The following is a 23,590-nucleotide window of genomic DNA, read 5'->3' as shown; positions in this document are numbered from 1 at the left end:
TATTACTTAAATCCAGCCATCCCATGCATTATTAATAGGACCAGCCAACCTCAAGTCCCCGTGCAGCCTTAAAACAGATATATTAAATATTCCCAACAGGAAACTGGCAACCATCCGTTATCAGCAATAGACTACACAGTTAAGTCAATGCCTCTTTTCAAGCAGGTTTTGTTCTGGTGTGATCAACAAGGCTGCTCTCCCCCATCATCCAAACTGCCTTTACTGTTAAATTTGAGCAGCATTTCCCCATTTCTCCATGAAATGTGAAAGTTTAACCTTTTTTTTGGGAGCAACAAAATCTTGTGTAGATACTAAGATGGTTTGGGAACAGAGAGAAACCTAAGCAAATTGATAGCAGAAAAAGAAGAGGTAGTGGGGTATCAGGGCTAAAGGATTAAGAATGGGAGAAGGGGGAGGAATAGCAACACTCTTATTGCTGCTGAGGGCAATGGAGACATTTGTATGCTGTTCATGAATCTGCCATAGCTATAAACTTGTTATTAAATATAGACATGGGCTAATCTACCGTTTTAGAATTAACACTACTCAGACATGGGCAACCATGATTCTTGTCCCTCCTAAAGTTGCTCTGTACTCCACTAGTTAATATTCCTAACCGCCTGTGCTCAGTTGTATAGTAGTAGTTTTTACAAGGACACAGCACTAACAAAATCCATGAGTGAAATGCTGTTTTTTCATGAGTGGGACGGTCCTTTCTCATGCAGGGGCATGGACCAGAGCTAACGTGCTCCAAGTGTGGGTAAGGGAATTTCTTTCTCAAAAGAGAATCTGGATCCAAACCCTCCCCTCAGAAAACACATGGGTTTTACATAAATACATGACAGTAGACAGTGCAAATTTTAGCACATCTTGCATACCCCTGTGCCCTGTACTCTTTACAATTTCCCTATATTGTGGAGTGATTCGATAGCATCCCATGCAAGGTGTGATTACAGAGTGATTCAAAATAGCAGGCCTTGAAGTTTAAATGCTTCAGCAGCAAACCAAGGAAGTGCCCACAAATTATATGTTGGGAGAATATTTGCTACGAAAATGTTTGGTTAGAGATTTACAGGGGCAAGCAGTAACAGAAATGTGAATATGCCTTGCTAAAAAAAATAAAGTGAGGAAAGGGGGAAAAGTCTAAATAATAATGCCATGATATTTAAAAATGTATTCTTTTCACTATGGAGTACAACGAGTAGTAAGAATAAGAAACAGAAGAGATACTTATGCTGGAGAGCGCTGGGAAGTTTACAGCCTCATTTGACTGACTGCCATCAGAGGAGCAGTATGGTACATTAGATGTGCACTACAGTTTTTGTCTAACAGATACAACGTGCCTGAAAGACAAAGACATCAAGCCAGCTGGTTGTGAAGGTAGCCCCTTGGGCTCCTGTTTGTTGCTGGGAAGCGTAGAGTATTTGACATTTCTTATCAGTAAAAATGAGCCCGAAAGGTTTCCTGCTTACAGGGGGAGGCATGGCAAGCAGATGAGTAGATTCTCCGAGAGATGCTCTGTAACATATGGTTTGTTGGAGGAGCGAGACACTTAATGTAATAGTTATTAAAGTAATAGTTATCAATACCTGCATGTGTACTTAAAATAAGATAAAAGTTAATTAGTTCCAGCTTCAGTCCTTCCTTTCTGTTGATAATCCCTCCTTTTTTTTAATCACTCTGTAAATGACTGGCAAAAATCTAGCCCCAAAAATCAAGCTGTTTGAGAACCTGAAGTAATTCCTTCAGTGGCACCCTCCACAAAACAGCCATCTTGAACTCCTGCTATCACGTTCATAATTTACAGCATGAAATATAGTTTTCTTAATTCTTCTCCCACATTATGATAAATACTCCATTGCAGTATTATTTGGGGGACAGAGGACGGGGGAGAAACCAATTCAGAACAGGCTGTTTTCAGTGTCAACAATCAAAAGATACTATTAGCAGATTACCTGAACTATATATTATTGCTGAACCAAGATTCGTTAGAAAACACTGAGTCATACCACTGAATTAATGAAACTAGGTTGAAATTACAAATATTTCAACTAAACTCCAACGCTACTGGGGTTCTTTGTCAGTTACTGTAATCTTCCATACCCATACTCCATTTTACTCATGTTTTCAACTTGTTCCTTGCATGAACAAGGGGTAAAACCTAAAGGCTGGGGGTCACAGAAGTCAAGGTTTGGAAGAATAAAACAGCAAGTGTCACAGTAACATTAAAAGCCACACTTTCCTCACCCAAGACGATTCTTATTCAACGATCTGCTTTTTGGGGGTCTTAGTTCAAAATATCACTGATGGCAGGGGCTTAACCTGCTGAGAGTTTAGAAGGTTGCTTGCTAGGATGTATAGCAAAATAAGCAAAATCAAACATCTCAAGGCAACAGCTACTTGTACAATTGAAATGAGCCAGTTTGCAGGCATCTTGAGGTTTACTGCAGGGATCTTAAATCTTGAGAGCTAACCTTACTTTTCAAAGTGTATTTTTAAACCTGAGAGTGTTAGACAAAAAAGAAAAAAAGAGGCTATTTCAGTTCTGCTTTTATTTCTGTAGTTTGTTAGATGTTGTATGAGTGTAGAGAGATAAGATAAGCCAGTCTCAAAGCCTCCTCTTTCTTATGTTTATATCCACCCAGACCTGCTGCTTATCACTGCCATTTAACTCCCTCTTATTAAGTAAAAAGAAAAGATGAGGGAAGAATTAGGCTGGTTGACCCCCAGATTCCTTTGTGAGAAGGATGTGGTGCAGACAGTAGACGGGTTGTTTGAGGAAGCCTGCGAGCTGACCTACTTGTCTAAGGTAGACAAACCTTTGGAGGCTGAGGATCAGGGCTGGTTATCACAAGAGAGCAGCCTGCCTACCTTTGTTTCTTTGTCTCTCTTTAGTTTAGCTCCTATTTTAGAGCCCAGAACACCTGTCAATACTCAAAGGATGATGCACATTTTCAACGATTACAATGATCCGGCTGTCTCAACATGAGCAAAAGGCATTTGGATCTCCACATCTCTCTGGGTTGTCTTGTATTTTGGTTCAAGAGTGAGATCTTGAACACATGGGATGTCCCTGCCTATGTACAGAAGAAACCACTCCCTTAGGAACATTTCTGTTTATTTTGCTGTCCCAACAGCCTCTTGGCCAAGTCTCAGAAATTTCAGGAAAGATATAAAAGCTTTGGCACAAAGACAGAGGCTGTTCTAGGAACAGCTTTATCCTGAAACGCATCAACCTCTTCTAGCACAGTTCAGTCCTCGCACAGTGAATTAAAGTCAATCTTCTCACCCTACCCCCCATCCCTACTCAAACAGAAAGGGAGATGACCTTAGTAACACAGAAGTGTTACTCTGACCTGAAACTGTACTTTGATATTTCAGCCACGCTGTAAAAAAGAGTAATAAACAGAAAAGATGGTGGGCTGGATGCAGGAGGTGGCAAAGACTAAGTCTGAGTGCCAGTCAGAAATTCTGTTTCTAAGAGATAGATTTAAGATAAAAATCCTGTTAAGATTCTGCTCTTTTGTCGTAAGCACTGCAGAAATACATGAAAATTAAGCTCAGTGGACAGAACACGAGTGCAGAGAACTAAGTGGAAATTGGACAGATAAGGTAATAACTATTAACCTTGGTCCAGCCACATTTATTGTCCACCAGCTCTGCAATGCACTATTTGCTCCTCTCAGCATTTGAGAATGGACACAAATGAAGGAAGAGGTTATGGCTACCTTTTGGCTCAGGGGCAAAGAATGGACTTTTTCAACATGCTTCATCGCTCTTAAAGGATTCATGACATTTCCAGAAGCAGCAGCTTGCTGCGAGCATTCTCTGGAACTTCAGGTCTGATCCAGAGCCACACACTGGAGTGCAGAAGTTCCCATTTTCTCAAACAGGCAGTGCCTTTTTGGGCACTGATACCAGCTGTATCTCTAGTACACCTGCTGGAATTTGCAGGCATTTCTTCTTTCCCTGCTTTAGATTTTATTCCTCCCACAGTTCTTTAGCAGGAATCAAATCCCTTCTGGCAATGCTGTGCTAGACTGTCCCTTCCAGGAAAAGGCACGCTAGCATGGTGGACTGCACGTCTTGAAGAAGGGAGTTGTGGTAGTTCAGAGTCATTGCAACCAATTACACCATCCAATTCTTCGCTGATCCTGCCCTTGACACTGAAATAGTGACTGGTTTCATCATCCTACACAACCTCTCTATTCCACTTGGTTTTTCAGAGGCAAGAATGCATACAGCATCTTTGTATTATAAAAAATCGTTTACATGCTGTGCACGCTGAGCTGCTCTAAGATATTGTGGGTTTCCACCTAATCCAAATCACTGAAGCACAGTCTGGGAAATGGTAAATGAGGCTGACAATGAGTTAAGAAAAATGCTGTCCAGGGGAAACATTGGCTCCAACTTCACATTTTCTAATTTCTCTTTTCATCTTAATGGGAGCAGTGTGAAAGAGGAGGTTCTTGTTTCCCCACACCCTCTCCAATTATGATAATTTTCACACAGCACCTGAAAAAGTCTCAGGCTGCACTGTTAGGAAAAAATCAAGCAAAGATGAGTAAAACAGTTCCCAAAGCAGTTAACTCAGGTGAAGGTTGGTATTGTAGCAGCAGAAAATAAAGTAACAGAGCAGAAGACACTTTAGCCAGTGTTCAAGCACATGCTTTCTCAATAAATAACTGTCCAGCAATCACAAATGCCAACTAAAAGAGCTCAGAAGAACAGTCCACAGGCATTAAAACACATGGTAAACCCTGGCTGTGTTGCAGGAGAAAGCAGAAAATAATTTGTGCTAGGACACACAAGCCGGGACCAGGGGATGTGAGGATTTCATACATTTCAGGCTGAAGGCTTCAATCGCTAAATCTGTTTCTGGAGCATGGTCTGACTCCTCTCCTGTCTTCACTCTTCCCATAGCAGTGGAGAAGATGGCCCATGTCAAAAAGCTAAGCAACTCATGGTTCTTGCACAGTGCAAACGACTTCCCATGGTCAGAGAGAGAAAATATTTAACTCCGGAGCATATTAAGAGGAAAGAAAAGAATCAGCAGCAGCCTACACCTTTGAGCATCTGACTGAGCTTTCTGCCCTTCTCAAGGAACCTCTTCAGATTTCCATTGACTGGCAATCAGCCCCTCTGCCTCACTTATTCTTACTCTGGATCAACCAGCTTGCCATAGAGTTTTACTTAGAGGGCAGCTTGAGGTGGAAGCATTTAGCATCTAATACACCCCCTGAGCAGGGCTGGTTGTAGGCTATTCCTACTACACACTTGCAAGTGCGAGGTGCTGCACAGCCACACACCCTACCTATCCTTGCATTAAAGATTGTTCATCATCCACGCAGAAACCTCCCTGCGATTTCCAGCCTAAATACATTCACAGTTTTATACTAACACCGTCCCTTAGTGCAAAACACATTTTTTTGTCCCTTCCTCAGTGTTTTCCCCACCAAATGCAATCACACCATTTTTTTTTTACCCTTTTGCTTTAAACAGTCTCTCTACCTCCCAGCCTCCTTCATCCTTCTCTGTCCCACTCCCTTTTGAACAACTCGCAGGAGGTAAAGGAGGCTGTTTGTTTTGCACACAACATCCTAGAGCACCTCTGAGGATTGCCTCTTACCTTCAGATGACTCAGTTTAGCTACAGAGCTCTCAGCTGCGCAGGGACATGGCCAGGCTGGATAGCAGAGGACAAATCCTGCCGGTGGAGTTGCAGCATGTTGTGCAGATCTCAGTAAAGCATCCCCACCAACCATGTTCAAAATAGAGAGGAATAGCAGAGCAGCACCATTACCTTTTATACAGGGAGAGTAAACTGCCTCCGAGGGCTTTAAGACTCCCAGCACTGCAAATGTGATTGAAAACAGCTGAGGAGGCACAGCCAGGTGCACAAACAACCCCACACGGCTCTAAAAGGGACATGATGCTACTTTTCTTTTCTTACAAGGACCCCAGCCCTTCAATTAATGTTTTTCAATGAAATGAAATGAAGTACTTGCATAAGTTTCAGTTTGCAGGTCTGCTGGTTTGGATTAGTTAGGAAGGTCTGAAAGCACAGTAGGATGGTACAGGTTGCTGTCAGTTTTGTAGCTTGCATTGTGCAGGGTTAGGATAGGGCAGAGGAGACAGGTCAGCATGCAAGGATTTATGGAGAAGCGAGCATGCAAACTTGTTTAACAGCTACATTGAGTCTTGACAGTAACTTCTCTACCTTCAACTTAAGGAAGTCAGCAATTTACGCTTACTGCCACTTCAGAGAGATGGATGGGACATTCCTAACTCTTTTAGGAACAACTTTAAGTAATTCTAAGTTTGTTTTAGAAGCAGACTAGGATAGTCAAAGGTGAGAAATAAGGAAAGTTTACAAGAGCTTGAAATTCAACACCTTAACCTTGGCTATTTTCAAAAAGTTTTGAGTACTATATCCATGGCACTCAACAGGCCCATGCACTCCTTTACCAGAAAATATGCATTTTAGTCCCTCTTCTGATCTTGTCTTTTAAACATCAAGTCATATTTCTAGCTATTCAACACTAACCTCAGGATCAGCCCACAGCCTCACCTGAAATAAAGGCCAGCATGTTAACATTAGTACAGTGCCCCAGGTGCCTGCTATTTAACCACTTGCACCTGGAACACTCCAGCCCCTGGCCAGCACAAATTCCCCACACTACAAACAGCGTTAAATTTAACCTACAGATTTTAATATTTTTTTTTTCTGAACTGAGTCACATGCCAGATTTTCTAAAGAGATTTAATTTTTTTATTTTTTTTTTAAAAGCATTCACAGAAAAGTAGTTATTTTCCTCTCCCACAGTTTACTAGATCAGCTCCTAGCATTACAGGTATCTCACACAACTGTTCCTCTGTACCAGGATTTTTAATTCAGTTGTCTTTCTGCCTCTCTACCTTTTTCTATAACACAAGAAATTTTGGCTGATTTTTCTTCCTCAGTACAGTAGTATTGTTGTGAAGGAACTCTGCAGTGGAGTCATTCTGGATTTACACCACTGTGAAGCAGGATCTATCCCATTAATTCTGTGGAGAGAATATCTCCCATCATCATTAAAACGAGGCAGAGTAGAATGAATCGGGTAGGGTATACTAGGTGTCAATAAAGCATTTTAATAAGATCTCCTTACCTGTAAGGCCAAAAAGAAAGAAAAAAACATGTACATAGGCTGAATTTGCAAATAGTCCTTTCCCATTGATGTAGTTACTGGAATTTGTTTGGTTAATTGGTAAATTATCTCCCTATTGGAAATTTGTGAGTGATTTAGGGGTAAAATAAATGTCTGGCAATGAGTTAAGAGCTGATAATATTCAGCTGATGTGAAGGAAAAAGGTGTTACCCGAAAAAAGAAAAAAAAAAAGACAGTCATCACCACAGGCTATATATCCTCATAAAGAAATTGGAGGGTAGTCTACAAACCTGGCCCAAGTTCGTATCCACGCCAACACATGGTGAAGTTCTATTTGTTCACAAGCCCTTTTGTTTCCTCCATCTGGCTGGATATTGACTGTTGAACCATTTCGATTTTATGCACCACATCTCCACACAAAAGGAGAGAAGTTTTCCAGTTGCTGGGATGATGTTTGGGCTTTTATTACACAGGCAGCATCAGGAGGAAAGCAGTTTCAGACTTAGTGGGAGAGAAGAGAACAATGATATTCAACAGAAAGCAGCTGTGATCATGGTGCCATGGCCTCAGCACTGCCCCGTGCAGCACAGTGCCCTGGCAGTGCTCTGCGCCCAGGGCTTGAGCTACTCCCAAACATTGCGCTGCTGACATACCCACAACCTGGCGAGGATGGGAACACTTTTTCTTTTGGACTCAGTAGTCCCAGATTCGACACATAATCCTATCTTTCTACAATTTTGCCCCTGTGTGGCCTGCATGAACTATCCCACAGGCGTGTTATGATGCAGATACAACCACTGTGCCTGGTTCCCCACCTGCGCTGCTCGTCGCTGTCGGCACTCCCATCAGTGTTGGTTTGCACAGACCTGGGCCAAGAAGAAATCTCCCAGCTCTGGACCTACAAACTAGAGGGACAGTTTTGCTCCATCCTCACTAGTGGATGTCAGAGAATCCTTCTGAGTTCATCAGGAGGTGTAACAGCCTGAGGGAGGGTGGTTTCCAGACCTGCTCTAGAGGTTACTTTCCAAAATGCAGCTTCTGCTGATTCATCCCCTACCGACACTGCTGTCTTCCAGTAAATGCCTGACCCAGGAATATAAATTACCATTAAGGCTGACAAGGATATACCCTCTGCGACAATAACTCACACATCTGCTGTTTTCCAGCACAAAAGAACATCCCTTTTGCTTTGGCACAGTGAGTGCATCGTTTGGGATTATTAATGCGAGCATCTCTCACTGACATTAATGAGGCTGGTGCACTCTTGACATAGGAGGACAGCCATACTCACACCACGGGGTTCAGACACAGAGCAGTCACCATCATTCTCCAGGGGAAGAGTGATTTGTTGCAAGGGACTCATTTCTTAATGTCTTCATTCTCAGCACAAACCTCTAAACAGCATTACTCATCCCTCATGATACGCGAGATATCCTAGAAAACAGCCACTACTGCTAGGTAGGATAGAATTATAAGGGCTATCAAATCAGTCCCAAGGCTTCAGAGTAGGAGCTGATCACCAGCTAGAAGCAGGAAGAAATCTCTCCTCAGTGATAGCATTACTTCAGAAAGGTATGGATCAAAGTGGTAGTGGAGCTGGGGAGGCAGGGAGGGAACATGGTTTTCTAACATGCAGCGGGGCCATGCCTAAAAATGAGCAATTGCACTGAATAGTTACAGGAGCCCCTTTGAAGACAATCTAAGTGCAGTGTCTTCACCCTTCCTAGAGTAAATTTCCACAATGTTCCACCTATCATAAAGCAATCATATAATTCAAGGTTAATGCTTCAAGACACTCTTAAAGGCGCAAACTTGTTATAATGTGCACTACGTTAATTACAGCTAAAATTATTCCCAGTATTTTTACTTTGGCACTGAAACATCTGTTTGCATCTGCAATGAGCCTCTCTTATCCCCCAGCAAATTGCATAATGTTTTCATTAACACTATCTAGCAAATGACAAGACAACATTCCAGTAATGTTTCTCCCTCTAACAGATGTGATCTTGTTGAAATCTCTCCCTTTGGTTCCCTTTACCTTCTTGCTCTCCTGGAATGAGAGGATATAGAAAAAAAGAATGAAATGTTACAATAAAGGGTAAGTTAAGCAACCTCATTACAAACAACCTAGAGCAGCAAATGATTTGAAGAAAGGGAGCTTGCATGCTATTTGCACTTGTTCTTGTAGATGTAATGCCCAACAATGTGCCTCTATCCAAAAGCTTTATTTTAAATGAGGTAAATGTAGCTGTCACTTTTAAGTAAGATGACTGTCTGCTTTATGAAGGTGTTCGCTGTGTAGACTCAGTCACACCTTGCCTAGTACATTTCTTTTTTCAGTCTTATTTCTAGGTTGAGGATGGGATCTCACGAGTTTCTGTCTCAACCCAGTCTTTGGCTGAACTGTTTAAGCCTTTGGTGCATCACCAGGCTCTGCATCCAGGCATGTCACTCTGTTGTCTCTGGGTACTGTGTGAGTGCTGCTCAGTGACCAGAAAGCTCTTATAAATTCAAAGTATTTCAAGGCAAAAGAGATCCAGCAACGAGCATACAGGATACTAACACACTCTGTTCACTGAATATCAAACAATTTCTCAGTACGAGTCCTGACCCAACCGAGCCCCTCATGGTCCCTCTGAAACTTCTAAGGTCTGGTACAGACCATGTTTCCCTGCACAGACCATTTCTGAACTTTTCTTGTTTTGGGAGAGTCTCCTTAAAATCTTCTTAGATTTTGATAATGCTGCCACGGTGGGAGTTGTCATGCTAGTTTGTGACCCAGCTGTCACTTGGTCCTGAATTTCAGCAACCTCCTCTGAATTTTTTGTGTCGGTCCAGCATCCTGTCTTAGGTTTGGAGACAGTATCTACCTCGCAAGTAGGGAAATGCGAAAATGAGCGGAAGACATTGGCTTAACCTGTACCTTGACCCTAAGGGCAGCATGACTGTCCTGATCACTATCCTGCTTGACTATGCCTCACCCAAAGCATTCATCCACCAGGAGTATCTCAGATATCCTGGTGAGCTCAACCATGCTTCCATGTCCTCTTGTCCTGTTCCCATGGTGCTTAGCCCCAGTGGCCTTCCATAAAAATGCTGTGCATAGCAAAAGCACTTCAGGTGCAAGAGTGGATGAAAGGTAGGGAATAAAGCTGAGCTTAAACTTGTCTTGTGCATCATGGAGATGTAACTGAAGTAAGCCCCAGATGAACTGAGAGAGTACAGGAGCAAATGCCTGAGGGCTGGGGCTCGCGTAGGCATTCTCAGTGTAAGGACACACAGGTGCTGCTGTCAAAAGCAGTAGGAAAATATTTCTTCAGACCAAGTCATTTTCTTACATTGCTTATAGTCTATTATCAATTAGTACTCAGGTATTGGAATAAGTCTTGCAACCTGTTTTAACAGAATTATGTTTGGAGTCTGAATCCTTCCTGTTGCTCTCTTCCACCTTTCCTTATTAAGCAAAGCGAGTCATCTGCACAAGAAACTCTGATGATGGATGCAGTAAAGAGTAACTTTATGCTGCCGATCAAACACTTACAGCATTCCTAAAATTACAGCATAGCAGTTCCATAGCTGTAAGAAATCCTTTTTTACTCTTCTCACTTAGCCTGGAGTACTTCAGGACTTCATTTTCTAAAATCAGTAAGTGAGAAGAAAGTCAGATTTAGCACATGAAAGCAGCAATAACGTGCAAGTCCCTCTTACTCTGCTCTTCCTATGTCTCAGTAGTGTCCTTCAGGGATCACTCCTAAAGGATTTACCATCCCATCCTCAGTTTGCGATCAGAGTCTGAGCAAGATTTCTTGGGTGAGTTGATGGTCCTGGTGAAGCCACTAAAGGTCCAGAGACTGAAGGCTCTGGACCTGAGGCTGAAGGGAACTCTTGAACTACAAAGATTTACTCCAACTCTTGCAAAGGTTGTCTACCCCAAAATAACCCGAATGTATATTTTAGTGTACACAAAGCTGAGTTGAAAAATAATGAAACTATCACAAGAGTAAACAGTTCATTTTAATGTTTCAATGGATTTTTAGCCCTTAGAACTCTCTTTTAAAAACTTCTCTCCACAGACTTGAAGGTTAAAAAAATAAACAAAAGCTTAAATTCTCCCTTAGTCAAGTGGGAAATTAAAGAAAAATTACTCTTGCAATGGGCGGCAATATTATATTCTCATACACCACCAACAGCCATCTAGTAACAACTCAGATCTCCAGCCCAAATTCTTCTTCCTTGCTTATGCTTATTTCTGGAAATTCCTTAAGCAAATAAAAGTCAGCTTGAGTTACCCACCCTGCATGTGCTGATCTACTCTGTGGATGTGTCCTTGCTGCAGACCTCATTTAGAAGATATTGCTATAACTCCTCACTTCCTGATTGCTCGATTGGAACAACCTATTCAGTGTCTTCCTTCATAGTCCAGATTCCTCCAACCTCATGGCTGATGCAGTGTATTATAATTGTTTTTCTACACGACACACTGCTAAACTTCTAACTGTTTTACACCATTGCAAAATTGGCTGGAAAGCAACAGACTTGTGCCAGGCTTCGTGTAAAGTTATTTGAACCATATTTGTATTATGGTTCAAAGACACCAACCAAATCATAAAGCTCTTGAAATAAGATTAATGATACAATAAACAAAAAATACAATTATTCCCATTTCAAACTGGGCAACTGAGGCACAGCAGTCATTGAGAGTCATTGTTATAATGAAAACCTGCAACAGATATAAGGTTTGAATCTGACATTGCTTTTCAGACAGTACTTGGACTCTCTTATTCTTTTGGTTGATTGTCTACTCTCAGAGTGGTCTATACTCTGTTTCTGAATCAGCACTCATTGCCTGTCTTTATTTCTTTCCCTTTTCTTATAACCTAGGCATCTGATTGATTAACCATTCTTTATTTCATGAATGTTGCCAAACTTTCTATTTGCCTATAACTGTGTTCTTGTGTTTCCGGATCATTAAGCATGTAAATTAAATTCAATTGCAAATTGAATATAGAACTGTGCATATGCAGGGTCTTGAAGAATAGGGAGGACTTTAATGAGAGAAGATATTCCCACATCTGTAATTTTGACCTGCTCAGTCTTTCAGAAAGGAATTGCTCAACAGATTTGAAATTGCATCATTTCAAATCATTTTGGCAGCTTTTATAGTAAATTATTTTTCTCACATTAAAGTTTTCCTGAAAAAGAAGGGTAACCTTTTCATCCTCTGTTTCTGTTTGGGAATGTATCTACTGCTAGATTGGGATCCCTTTGACTTACATCTAGATATTTAAACTTAGGGATGTGAACTAAATAGATAATATACCTTGCTTTTCAGTGAAAAGAAATGCAAGTATTTGGATCCTTGAGTACAGGGAAGGACAGGGCTTGCCACTCCTGGTCCTGGATAAAGGGGCCCCTGCCACTGGAATATCTCAGTGTAGTGGCTTCATAGATGCCAGTTTTCCCCTGAGAATCATTAGAAAAAAACACAGGACAGGTTGGCCAATCCAGTTAACCTTTTTTCTCTCTAATGTAGGATATCTTTTTTGACAGAATTGAAACCTTTGCCCATTCATAAGGGTTGGGAAAGTCACACAACCCCAGAAAACAGCTTTTGTATTTTCTTTTCCTCAAACACAAAGGAAAAGATGCCATCCAGTTATAAGGATTTTTCTTCCAGAGTGAATTGGCTTTAATTTTTGGATCATTTGTGATGCAACAACATAGGACTTCACCAACAATGTTTCCTTATTGGACCAGATTTACATACGTTGCTCATTTCTAACATCATATTTCACTTGTGGTTCCCTAAATATCAGCTGAACTCTCTGACTATGGAAGTAAATGGGAAAATGATGTCATAGTCAGCTTCTTTGGGATTAGTGGTTAATAAGGGTATACTGGCACTTTTGGCAAGGAGAGAAGTTTTATCCTTCTAACCTTCTGGATGCAATGTATCCCTTTTCTTGTCCATTTCTTGCATTATTGTTAGGCCATTTTAAATACTGAAGAGTGAGTTTGATAACGCAGCAGTTACTTAAAGAAGACCAGCTTACTCCAGTGTCAAAGCCATAATCACCATTGCAAGTCTTCTAATAAACAAATATATCTATCATATCTTGGCCAAATTCCAGCCATGTTAATCATTCACAAGCTGAATAAATAACTTGCAATAATTATTTTATAGCATGGCTTTTGCTACTTTTTCTTCTCAAGGGCTACTTGGGATCCGATATTGATTGTTTCATGTGTATTTACTAACCAATTCTACTCATTGCATCAACTAAAATATTATCTTGGTATGCAGTTTTTGGTTGACTTGCAAGCAGGTAACTATGAGGGTTTGAAATCCATGAGATAGTGATGTGCCAGCTTGTAGCAACTAGAGAGAGCTGTCCATTATATGCTTTCTGTGTCTTGGGAAAAAAGAATAACAATCACCCTCCTGGAAATTTTAATTTCAGTGTAGTAGTATGTGTAACTCCAAAATTTTTTTTACTGAAAGTTTTATGTCAGTAAACTTTATTGCCAGTAAAGCAGAATATGAGCATGAAAGGTTCATAAGAATTGCTACAGTAATTGCATTTTTAAATTAAAGAATGATAATAGACATTTTTAGTTTGCAACATTTGTCCAGTAATTATGCTGTACTTGCCAAAAATTACAGTCTTCAAAACAGTGAGTGAAGTTATTCTTCACACCTTATCTAAACTTCATGTAATTCCTCAGTACTGTATACATCTGCTCATTTCACTGCTGCATGAGGCTTTGTCATTGTCTGTCAAAAGATTTGTGGGCATGTGGTCTGCAAAGCACTCTGAGGGTACTGGTGTTTGTGAAAGGTAGCAGCAGCAGCAGCCACTTTCTACTGCCTCTTTTTCCTCAGAAGATTTTGAAATGAGCATCATATTTGACTCTGTTCAGATTACTTTTCAAGGCAAAATATGCAAATAGCCTAGAATTAATCTGCACAGGGGATATGTATGTCTTTTCTTTTACAGATATCAGTTCACTCAGCTTGCAAACACTCCATTTCCAGCTGTCAATTCTGAAGCATTAAAATCAACAGCCTTAATTATTTATTGTTCTCTATACTTACTAATAGCCTCTTAATTGTTTTTTGGATAGGATATTTTTAGAGTCAACCATTAAGTTTTCACACTCTGGCATTGTCCCAGCCTAGACAATTAATGAGAGGCTCTTAATTTAGCCATAAACAAATTACTTTATTTAAAACATTCCAGTTTCTGATATTCATTTGAATACTCTAATCTTCACATCCTGTCCTGACATACTGCTGCTTCTGACTGTAAGGCATTTACTGTATCTCCCTAGGGATATCCACAGTCCTGCTGCTCCCTGGATCTCAAGAGAAGCAGTGAGTTAGCCCAGGGCGCAGGGCTGAGGATTTCAACAGTGGCATTTAAGGAGTGTTGCCATATTATTTGGTGCCTGTCCTCATTGCTTTACTCTGCTTTAGGCCTTTGCTTTCCCCACCAGCTACCCCCTTCTTTTTTTCTTTTTCTTTTTTTTTTTTTTTTTTTTTTTTCCCTCTGGCACCCTAAGATCTACAAACAAATCTTTAGGCCTCTTTCAGCAGCAGGTGGGTTTCAGGGACAGATCATGCCAATGGCTGCAAGGAGACCCAGGTGTGTCTGTGATCAAACGGTCCTGCAGGCACGCTATGGATATTAAACGATTTCTGCACGTGGACAGGAGCTCCAGACACCAGCATGAGAGTTCCTAGTGAATAATGGGGGTATCTCAGCCCTGCTTTGGTCGCAGACCAGCTTAAAAACATATTGCCTTAGAGTGTTTTAGTCCCACCCTGCAAGTGGTAAAGGAAGCATTTAGATAAAGAGATACACACAAAATGTTATCAGCTAAGCCTTGAAGCCAAGCAAAGCTCACCTGATTGTGCCATGTCTTCAGTCCCTGATCTAGGAGTGAATTCTTCTCTTCTTACCTCCTCCTCCAAACCTTCCCAAGTTTCTCTGCCAGTTTTGTTTTGACTCCTGTATCTTATTTTAAAATGGCCATTATGGCTATCACTAAATATAGGTTCTAATTTTCTTCTCCCAGTCCCTCCTATATAGAATATAGAAATTTTGTCCCCAAAAGGAAAAAAAAACACAAAACCACACACACAAAAAAACCCAACCCAACCCAAGCCAAAACAAAAAAAACCCCACAAAACCAAGTTAAATCACTTTCTAGGGGCTGCAGAATAGCTGCTTTCCTTTCCTATGCCTTTTTCCTGGGATTTTCTTTATTTAAAAATAAACAGGATGGTTTTGAAGTAGTCATCAGAAGGTGCCAACTGACAAAAATAAACCATCCTCAAGGAAATCGACATCAATGTTTCCCTGTAGAGATCCATTGAGCTGTAAGACATTTTTAAAGAACCAGCTTTTCATGGCTCTGCTGGTTCAAGCACTACACCTTCTCTCATCAGGCAGGGAGAAGGGTTTAGGAGCAGAGGCCACACTTTGCACTTCCCTTCTTCTGTTGTAGTCAGTGCATATCCCCTTCCTTCATAGCACAAAATTCAGACAAGGGACTACTATGAAGACAACAGATAACAACTGCCTGCCCTGTCCCTTCAGGCTTGCTTTATTCCTTTCCAGGTAAACATTGTCAGCTGCAACCATGTTCAGTAGAAAAGATAAGTGGTCAGTCAAGAGAGAAGAGACAAGTAAGGACCTCTCAAGAGATCACTACCCTACTTTTCTGTAGTAAGAAGCAGCTAGTATGAAATTCCTTGCCTTACACCACATATTTCTAACAACAACAAAAAAGGTATTAAAATATTAATTTAGTATTAGATGCAAGGGCTGGATTGAGGTTTCAGGAGAATAAGGCTTTGTCCTTACCCCAAACGCCAATGTGATTCAGCAAAAGATGGAGAAAACCCTATGACACTACTTCTATGGGGTGTATCAGACCTGTCCTGGGCTGACCTCTGTTGAAGGTTAAAGCAGCCCTGATCTTCACAGCACTGCTGATCCTAAGGCTAGGCAGGAGTACCACACCACTCTTTAATTAAACCAGTTCCCCACATGACAGCTGTGGACCCTTTCCTATCAGTATATCTATGTCCATGCTAAGTCTTGGCTGATATTTTGATATCAGATAGAGCATGTTTTCATAAGAGATATTTTTCATGTCCTTAACTGATAATACTAGACTGGCAAAACACAGCTACCAGGTACTACCTGGTACTATTTAACTACTACACTAGGTATCATCCATTTGTCCTGGGTGTTGCATGCTTGAGGTGCTTAGATAGACTCTCTGTTACAGAGCTACTCACCTCTCAGCCACCCATATTCGCACACAAACAAGGAGGAAGCTGAAATTTCCTTTTTGCAAGCGCATGGCAGAATCAGAGCAAAAAAGATCTTTAAAAACCTTTTGGTAGGGGTCACTCCATCAACATACTAAGATATTAAGCCGGACAAGCAAAATCAGGAGGAAGCTTCTTCACCTACAAGCAATGATTGGAAGTGCAATTCAGAGCCAGGGTGAAAGGTTATGTTCAAGACTGGTTATTTCACACACACACACACATTTATAACTCCCTTGGTGGGTTCTAAGAATAAAGTGTTTGTGAATAAGAAAATCCTTGCTGAGACTTTGAGTCCCTGTTGGATTTTCACATTACACATGGGGACTATGACTACAAATCCAGCTTTCCCAAAGTGGGTTGGAGGTGTTCATCTCACCATGTAGGCACTGGAGAGGGAGGTGACACATTGTCTATATGGAAAGTTTCCATGCAGGGAAAAATGGTGTACTTGGAAGTACAGTTCAGATGTTGGGAGGCAGATACAGAGAACCAGTACGGCCCTCACTCAAGGGTCAACACAAGACAGAGAGAGACCAAAGCATACATTCTGGTGTGTTTTTATAAAGGAGGAATGAGTCATTTTTGACAGGTGACATAACAGTTGCAAAGTGCAAGAACCAAGTAAAACCCAAAGAAAGGATCGAAATTTTTAATGATAAGAAGTCCTGGGTTCTAGTGGTTTCTGTAAAACAACCAATCTCTTCACTGAGAGGAAAAGGCTGCCCAGGGAAGTGGTTGGGTCACCATCCCTGGAGGTATTTAAAAGACATATAGACATGACACTTAGGGACATGGTTTAGTGGTGGGCTTCAAAGAGTTAGGTTAATGGTTGGACTTGATGATTTTAAGTGTATTTTCCAACCTAAATGATTCTGTGATTTCAGAAAGCGTAAACCTGCTTAACTCAGATTTTACACCGCCATTGGGATGACACTTTCTGAAGAGTACATGCTATCTCACTTCAGAGGGTCTTGAACCCTTCTCAGATGTGTAGGTCAGTGCCAAGCTGTCAGCTTGTGACTCCTGTGATAGTCCTCTTCCCTAGAGTCAGGCCATCCTCACATGAGCCATGCCAATCCCACCTGCTTCAATGCCATTCTCACAAGGTGATCCTTCCTTGCCTAAATGTGACACCACAACACAATCCCCTTTTAATGATATTCTAAATCAGCTGCCAGCTCCCCTCTGGTCTCCCTGGAAGTCAGAAATGCAATATCTTGCCCAGCTGATTTGTAGGGCAATGCAAAGCTTCTACCTCAGAAGGACAAAATAAGGAAATCTGTATTCCCTCCTCTGCCTTTCCCCCCACCACTTTCATCAAGCTGGTTTTCATGGGGTTTGTAATGAGTGAAGCAGACGTTTAAGCACCACATTACAGATGCTTAGAAAGAGAAGAGCAAAGGTCCCAGATCCCCTCCTGGCGTTGCTGGCTAACAGGCTTTCCTCAAGGTGAGGAGAATAGGGCAATCTGATTAACTTCAGGTAATGAAGTGACACATTCATCCTCTCTCTATCTATTCTTGCAACCTTTAAGATGAATAATAAATAAAAACCAAAGGAAGACTTTGTAGGCTTTGTTGGCAAATGTTTCCCCTTCAGCTAATGGCAATATATCTTTACACCTGCTCAGTCAATTTTTAATCAAAAGTGAAAATACTCTCTTTGACTTTTTGTTCAGAATATCAAAGGCAATTTTCAAAGGTCTTAATATCAGTTAAGCACCCAGACTCTGCTGAAAATTCGTGTACATTACCTATTGAATTGCTTCTATGTATGTCTTCAAAAATCTCATCATACACCCAGACATATATTGTAAGATGCAGTGAATTAGCTGGATATAAGCAGGAATGTAATGATAGTTCAGTGTTTCACTAGGGCTCATTTATCCTGTTTAAGAAATATACTTGTCTGCTTCTGGTATTCCATCTACTTTGGAATTATTCACTGAAAATACGCCCTGCAGATAACAGGAAACACACACAAAGCAATTTCACTATAATTGATTCTTGTGTCAAAATAATATAAAAACAGAGTAACTTCATAACCATCTGTAGAGCAAATCCACACTTAGTCTCTAAGATCAGCATTAGATCTCTTGAGTTATTGAAGGTTTATGCTAATATATGAAAAATCAGAATCCAAAGATCAGAATATGTGTCTGTTCATGAATGCAGATTGATTATGCGCATACACACATTACTTCTTACATGTTAATCACTGAAGGTATCACTATGTGGAATGTACTGTACCACAAGGCAGCAAATACCTATATACCACCACAAAGATGCTCCAGTAATTATGTTTCATATGTTGTGAATTCACCCCACGTCATAGATAGGCATGGTGGCTTATCTGGATACACTTTCTCCATTGTGCATTGACACTTGGTGACATGGCCTGCCTCAGGAGATGCTGTCTGGGAGGTGAAAGAAGTTCTGGAAGAATTTTTCAGCTCTGCTTTTTTATTTATTTATTTTAATTTTTAAGATCCAATCCCTTGAACATGGATCAGGAATCTCCTATCTGACTTTACCTACAGTAGCATCTTCACTCTAACCAGTAACCCATTTGGGTAAATGATTCCCAGCAGCAACAAAGTTTTGCAAACTTTCTTTTTTTGAGACCAATTGTTTGGTTGTTTTTTTAATGGAAGGTATTTAGAATTGACCATAAATTCTGGGCAATCAGACCTTGCTCTTAGAAGCTCTTTCATCCACTGTTCTTGTTTATCAAGAGGTTGTTATTTAATTTATTGAAAAGAATTTAGGGGAGCATTTTTAGGAGAAAAATGCAACTATTGTTACACTTACTTTTGTCCATCAAGCCACCAGTACAAAACAGTAATTCTAGCTCTACCAAATAGGTAAACCAGAACTTTTCAGAGCTTGCAGTTTAGTGGTTCTCTAGCAAGACTCTTGCAATTCAAAACCTTCCTTTTTAAACTTCCATTTTGATCACTCTGCATGAGAAGTTTCCAAATTCTTTACATCCGTAAACTCCTAAAATTGTTCAGATGGAAATGTGGCCCCCTGGGGTCACAAATTTCAGTGTACAGATGGGAAGCTTTTGTTTTTCCAGTTATTTTCCATGGGCTTGTAAAACCTAATCCTTAGATCAATGGGGTTCCATGGACCACAGCTTGAAAACCTCCAAAGTAATTCACATAAAGATTACTTTCTCCTGGAATGCTGGAACAGGTGGTGCTCTGCAGAAGTAGTAGGCTTAGTAAATTACATTTTTACTGTAAAACAGTATAAATGATACACAGGATCATAAAAAATTTCAGGACCACAAATCCATAGGAAAGGCAACAGACATCAAACTCGTGCCAGTTAACAGACTAATGTCTCAGCGCTGCAGTTGTTCCTGCAGGAAACTGAAGGGTCAGGATTTCCTTGTCACCTTCAGAATACTGTTGTATGGAGTCCTCAGAGGAAAGGGTTATTTCTGTGAAAGAATATTCACATCGAAATATTTTTACAAATATAACTTCCATGCAGTGAAATTTTAGAAATACCTAGAACTGGTTCAAAAGCGAATGAAATGGGAAATTCCAGAAGGAAAATATCCCACCTCCACTAAAAAATTCAAATTTCAACTATTTAAAAGATGCTGATTTTGACGATCTCTATAGTTGCTTGAAAATAGAGATTTCTATCAAAATGTCAACAAAAACACTCCTTAGAGTTCTAAAATTTCAGGGATCATGGGATATGGGGAGAAAAACCCCAAGCAAACATACAAAGCCTGTTGTCCCATCCTGCTTGTCACTGATGAGGCATATGCCCCTGCTAGGAGAAAGGCAATAAACTAGTGATATCCAAAAGGTATAAAAAACACACCTGCAACTAGCAGAAATTTCCTTTTCTTAGATCTCAACAGCACCGGTGTCACTTTCTGGTTGGATTACCTGGTTTCTAACTCACAGATCAGAAAAACATCAACTGGATGACATGTGTGACAATGTGCTCCAGTGCCAACTTGACCTTTATCTCTTGTAACCCCACCCAAGTGATGACCACCTGTGGTGGTCATAATGGGTGTATGTAGTTGTGGTGGCTGCACCTGGTTCAACATGGTTTAGGGGCGACAGATAACAATACAATTGCCAAGGGCTAACTTGAGCAATACTGGTACTGTAGTCAGTATGCAAATATGACTATAGGTCACCCCCTTAAATAGTGAATAGCCCAAAAGCCTTTTGAGCTGTCCTGCACAGCATCAGGCTGCACATCAGGATCTCCCCTTGAACCGGGATGCCTCTCAAGGTTACTTCTTGAGATCCATAGATTCCTTGACACAACAGATCCTTGGTAAGTGACTAATAACATGCTAAACCTTGAAATCTTATATAAGTGATATAAAGGATTGATTCCATGTGTATCATCCTTTGGACATAAACTGTTGACCAAGTCTGGGACTAGGATTGGATCCAGCCGCACCTAGTCTCCTCTCTGAGGAGTTTAAAAAGCAAGGGGGTCCTTTCTGAACCTCAGCTCAATGGGAGGGTCTCACTGACAGTTCTGTATAACCCTGCCTGCCCTCTATTACAGTAAATAACCAAGTGTGCCTTACCATCAAATCTTGTTAAAACACTGTCCCGTTTACTATCAAATGTTGTTAAATCCCTGTTTTATATCAATAAATGTTTCACTGCTTCTTTCTACTAGTGAAGTGTATCACTCCATCCACGACAAGAATTAAACCACTTTACGCCACAGTTCCCCACCTAGGTCCCCAGGATGAAACCACTTCCCAGCATCTTCAGAAAGGTATGCGAAGGATAAAAACAGTATGACTTTTGAGGTCCTCAGAGTCTACAGTTAGTAGGGCCATGCAAGTTAGATTCATGGACTGACACAGTTTCTCCAAAACATCATGGTATATATTCTGCATCCTCACATCTTCCTCTCTCTTGCGTTCCCTCACAGCCTAACCCCACACTTAAGCACAACTTACTTCCCAAGAACAGGTCTTCCTGCAAGCACTCAAGCCTAGCTTGGGAAGGTTCTCACGGTTTCTTCTCAAAAAGCCCTCACAACTCTGGAGCTTCCCCATTCATCACTCAAGGGCGTGACATCTCTGAAGGAAAAGCCCAGCATATCTGAGATATAAATGACACATCTAACAGCTCTGAAAGCATTCTCTGGTTTCCTCCATCCTTGCTCATTATTTGGAACACATTGTTTGTTCCCTTTCAGAATTAACCTATGTTAATCTATCGGTCATCTCCCATCCTGTCCTGTGTTGTGTTTCCTTTCCAACATTTCCTTTAATCAATATTCCCTCCAGACACACTAAGTGCAGTTCTTTTTATAAATAAATTGGTTGCTCTCACCCAGGAGATCTGACATTCAGACAAACTAAACGTCCCTTTTCATCTAAATAATTTAAGGGATCTGCATCCCTTATCAACGACTAATATATCAGGCACTGCCAACAAGACACCTTCATTGTTCTTCAGTGTGTATTTAAAATAAATTCCCTGCTTGGCAGAAGTGCTCTGTTGAGGGCCATAGAGACTCAAAGGTCTCTCCACAGAGTTGTTGCATTATAAACAATACCAGCACAAGACCCCCCAGGCCAGAAGTAGCTGTTGTGATCATCTGCCCCAACCTGCAGGCCCACAAAAAGGGAAAAATCACCCAGAATACCCATGACCAGCCAACGCCTCCTAACTGAGCTCATGTAAAACTTCCAAGACTCTTCTCATCTTCAAATAAATTTTGAATTATCCTCCCTGATGAGTTTACATTTTTCATGTAACCAGGAATTTATGTCTTCAGCTTCCAGTCACCAAACATTATATCTGCTCAGTTAGTGATGCCTTTGTTCTCAAAAAATCTCTTTCCCATTTCAACTCTGAGAACATCACCTCTGACCTCTTTTTTTGAAAAGTTTAAGCTTGAGACAGGTTTTTCTTGCTTGGATTTCTGTACAAGCTGTCTTTGGAATAGTGTTTCTAAATGCTGACTATCAGAGTAAGAACAAACTCCACCTACACAGGCAACTTCCCACAGAGCTTTTCTGATGTCTTTCCCCCTCTCCTGCAAATGTCACCTCCAGGGCACAGCCCTCTGATCCTCCATCCCTTTCTCCGGTTGTGGATGGACACCAGCTCTGCATGGCTGCTGTGCCAGGGGAAGCTAAGATCTGCAATAGCTTCTGAGGGCAAACTTTGAGGCTGGTCCATTGAGGGAAAAAAAGACCAAAACTTATGACCCATACAGCAGACTTTAGATCTGAACTTTGTAGGCTGGACTGTTGTCTGTGGCCTCATCTTTAAGGGAAGGTTTCCGGGAAGGAGAACCCACAGTGCTGATCAGAGCTGTTTTCTGTACACAGTGCTGCTAGGGAAGAAAAATGAAACCATTTCTCCTTTTAGATGCTGGTATCCAGGGTAATACCTCTTACTTACAAAATGCACTTACAAAGTGCTGGGAAAATCTTCCTGTCTCTTCATCACTCCCCCTGTCTGGGTGCACCACACCTACCATAACAGTATTGAAAAAGATAATCACAAAGTATTATCCAGTGTTTAACAACAACCAATATAAATGTTGAGGAAGGTAGTCGGTACCAATAACTTCAAAAGGAACTTCAGGAGACGTTAATGGAATGAGCCGCACAGAAAGCAAGCTGCTGCTTCTTACCTACTACATGATTTGCTGAAGCCATGGAGCTAAAGGGTTTATTTTCTTCCAGAACTACAGGGCTGAAGGCAAGTAACTTCCAGAGACAGAAAAGCTGAACCAGACAAATGAGAAAAGTTTGCTGCTTCTTCAGGTCCCCAGCCATCCTGCCCCACCTGAGGCCTTTTATTTCATATTTCTTTCACTGAAACTCTACCAAACAATGTCTTGGAAACAGAGACAAGAGAACATATCATCACACTAGATGCAACTTGCATTCTTCTCTCTGCTAGGAACCGGGGACAGTGAGTGGATGATGATCCTGACATGTGGAGAAGTGGCTTTTTATGAAATTACTTGCTCTTAATTGAGAGGGAGACCTTCCGTCATGACCAGGCAATGCAAGGACTGTACAACTAATTTCATCTATTACTGTTAGTGAAAAAGACCTGTTGCCACCTA

Source organism: Numenius arquata, chromosome 9 (genome assembly GCF_964106895.1).
Source record: "Numenius arquata chromosome 9, bNumArq3.hap1.1, whole genome shotgun sequence".
Lineage (NCBI taxonomy): Eukaryota > Metazoa > Chordata > Aves > Charadriiformes > Scolopacidae > Numenius > Numenius arquata.
This window is presented reverse-complemented; position numbering follows the sequence as displayed.